This window comes from Mizuhopecten yessoensis, unplaced genomic scaffold (genome assembly GCF_002113885.1).
Source record: "Mizuhopecten yessoensis strain PY_sf001 unplaced genomic scaffold, ASM211388v2 scaffold10347, whole genome shotgun sequence".
NCBI lineage: Eukaryota > Metazoa > Mollusca > Bivalvia > Pectinida > Pectinidae > Mizuhopecten > Mizuhopecten yessoensis.
This window is the reverse complement of record NW_018408501.1, coordinates 194,107-197,667: the sequence shown is the minus strand read 5'-3', so window position 1 is coordinate 197,667 and position 3,561 is coordinate 194,107. Positions and strand designations below refer to the sequence as shown.

Sequence of the window (3,561 nt, the reverse complement as noted above, 5' to 3'; positions counted from 1 at the left end):
TGGGGGGGGGGGGGTAGACTCGCGTCTGTTTTAGGGGTTTTTGGATTACGCTTGTTTGGGCTCGCGTCTGTTACGGAGGGTTGTGGATTACACTTGTTTGGGGTCTCGTCTGTTTGGGAGGGTTGTTGATTAAACTTGTTTGGACTCTCGTCTGTTTGGGGGTTGTTGATTACACTTTTTTGGCCTCTCGTCTGTTTTGGGGTTGTGGATTACACTTGTTTGGGCACTCGTCTGTTTTAGGGGGTTGTGGATTACACTTGTTTGGACTCTGTTCTGTTTTAGGTGTTTGTTTAGGCTCTCGACTGTTTAAGGGGGTTGTTTGGACTCTCGTCTGTTTGGGGGTTGTTGATTACACTTTTTTGGACTCTCGCCTGTTTGGGGGTTTTGGATTACACTTGTTTGGACTCTCGTCTGTTTTAGGGGGTTGTTTAGGCTCTCGTCTGATTTAGGGGGTTGTGGATTACACTTGTTTGGACTCTGTTCTGTTTTAGGTGTTTGTTTAGGCTCTCGTCTGTTTAAGGGGGTTGTTTGGACTCTCGTCTGTTTGGGGTTGTGGATTACACTTGTTTGGACTCTCGTCTGTTTAAGGGGGTTGTTTGGACTCTCGTCTGTTTAGGAGGGTTGTTGATTACACTTGTTTGAACTCTCGTCTGGTTTCAATAAGACACTTTTATTTAACAATAATTATGAAACAAGTTATTACAACATTAATCAATCACTCTTGTTGGCCCCGATGTTAGTGCGCAGTTGTCTTAATGTGGGAGAAAACCGGATACCCGGGGAAAACCAATGCGTTATTTTAGTTTAAACATATTTCATTGTCATGCAAATTGTTTGGGCACAAGAAGATAAAATACTTTGAACTTGAAGTTATTTAACTTGTATAAAGCCCTTTCCTAGAGAATTACAAGCATATATTTACAATATGACAAGATGACAGACTTAATTAATATACATATATACATTATTTCATTTTTCAATGCTTTCATTTATATATATATATATATATCTATCTCTGTCTTTTGTTCTATTTTATATATATATATATATATATTATAAAAAGAAAAATTCTCAACAACGAGTCTTTAGTACTTTCATCTCTCCTAGGAGATTCTTCAGACTGTTTATTTGAAGAATNTATACATATATACATTATTTCATTTTTCAATGCTTTCATTTATATATATATATATATATCTATCTCTGTCTTTTGTTCTATTTTATATATATATATATATATATTATAAAAAGAAAAATTCTCAACAACGAGTCTTTAGTACTTTCATCTCTCCTAGGAGATTCTTCAGACTGTTTATTTGAAGAATAAAATAAACAGTCTACTTACACTAGTAGGTAACTGGTTCCACAGTTTAACAGTAGAAGGAAAGAAGGAAACGTTAGATAATTCAAGTCTATTGTTAGGTAGGTTGTAGTTTTCAGCGTTTTGAAGATTATAGTGAGAGTTATCGACAAGGGAAGGGAGTAGAGTGTTGAGATAGTTTGGAGCTATATTATTGTGGATTTTATATAATAATTGAAGTTTTCGACGGGATCTCCGATGGGCTAGAGAATCCCATCCAGTTTCATTATGTATATATTGTCTTCTAGTAAAAGACGGTAAACCAGTGAATTTGTCTGTATCAGTAATGGAACAACCATCTCAAAGTTCACAACAATATTCTAGAATAGGAAGTATAACTGATCTATATATCTTATTCGATGTACGTTGGTTCATGGTATATTTCAGTTTACGGAGGGTACTTAATTGTTAACTGCTTTTTTACACATATTATTAATTTGATAGGTCCACTTGCAATTAGCATAGATGATTACTTTCAGATGCTTATGATTTTCAACAAATTCAATACTTACATTATCATCGTTAATTTCAATGAGGTGATCAAGTTCAATATTAGAAATAAGTAAAGGCTCTGTTTTTGCAGGATTAAATTTAACAAACCACGTATCTGCCCACAGTTGTATATTCACGAGATCATTATTAACTTTTTGTTTAATTACTTGTGGTGATTCATCCGAATATAAAAGAGACGTGTCATCAGCAAAATGTTTTGGTAGACTTTCTGTATTGTCTGTACAAACAAGCAACGGGCAAAGAACCGAACCCTGAGGTACTCCTGCATTTGTTATCTTAACAGAAGATCTACCATTTCCAATAAAAAAAATGTTGAGATCTATTAGTAACATAATTATTTAACCAGTCCAATAACTTTCCCAATATTCCATAGCTAGCTAGTTAGCTTCCAGCCCTCTATACCACACTCGAGCAAATGCTTTAGAAATATCACAAAACAATTAGACACGTTGGCTGTTTTTTTCAACGTTGCCGCACATAGTATGATATATTTCTATAAGCTGGTGTACAGTTAAATGACCTTGTTGAAAACCTGACTGATATTTATTTATATACAAGTGAATTATCTAAAAGGAAGTTATTTAAATATTTAGTGACTAGCCTTTCGAAAACTAACCAATAGTACTTAATAGTGCAATATATATAGGTCTATACTTGGAGGGATCTTGTTTATCTTCTTTTTTTTTAAAAAGGGCATAACTAGAGCGTGTTTACATTGTTTGGGGAAAGATCCAGTTTCCAAAGAAGAGCGAAAGATTAATGAAAGAGGATAAGCAACTGAATTAGAGGTATTCTTTAGCAAGGTATGTCTAATCTTATCCTTTCCTACAGTTTTACAGATTGTTAAGGTGTTTAGAATGTCGATAATGTCATTAATATTAAACGGTATGTCTGAGATGGCCGAGTCTGTTCAAGATTCTATAACAGGTACGTCAATGTAAGTAACGTCTATAATATTGAAACAAAGTAATCGTTTAGTATATTAGTCTTAATATCGTCGTCCATTTCTATATTTCCAGTCGCACTCCTAAATGGCGGTATACTATTAGACGTGTCGGAGGATTTTATTTACCTGTTGACTAGTTTCAAAAAGTTTCTGGGATTTTTATCACTATAATTGTCTAAAAGGCCGTTTATGTCCGCATACAATAATTTGTTTGTCATTTTTTTAGATTGAGCTGTTTAAATTTTTGAAGAATTCTGTCTCTTTTTCTTATTTCACGTCTCAGGTCACAGTCAATTGCTAAAAGTAAATTGTTAGACCGTTCGTAATCTGCGTCGTTATAACAATTAATGTCCCTCTTATAGTTCCTTGCAATAGTTGTCCCACAGATGTTGCTTGGTGGTCCGAATGTCGCTGTCTATGTCAGTTACGTCCGATATCGTACAGTTTACACGTTTTCCGATAGAAGAACATGGTCAAGTAGTGTGTTGCACGTGCGTCCAATTTCAGTCGGTCTGATTATTGTCAACAGCGGGGAGGTCAACATTTAAATCCCCTACGACTACAACAAAAGGAGTTTCATTCATGGCTGTTTCCAGAGTATGACGAAAGTGCTATTCCTAACTATATGAAAAGGTCCTATTGGGAAACTGGATTTCTACCCAAACAACGTCTCCTAATTAAATTCTAAATCAATTCTACGACGTGTGCACAGGGAGCTGGAAGTGTAAACAGTTACACCCCC

At 35.2% G+C, this 3,561-nt stretch overlaps 1 protein-coding gene across 1 annotated transcript in view; it reads right to left on the bottom strand.

Moving 5' to 3' along the window:
* LOC110460280 (salivary glue protein Sgs-4-like) overlaps positions 1-3,561 on the bottom strand; it is a 16,443-nt gene that overhangs the window by 624 nt on the left and 12,258 nt on the right. The window lies entirely within an intron of this gene.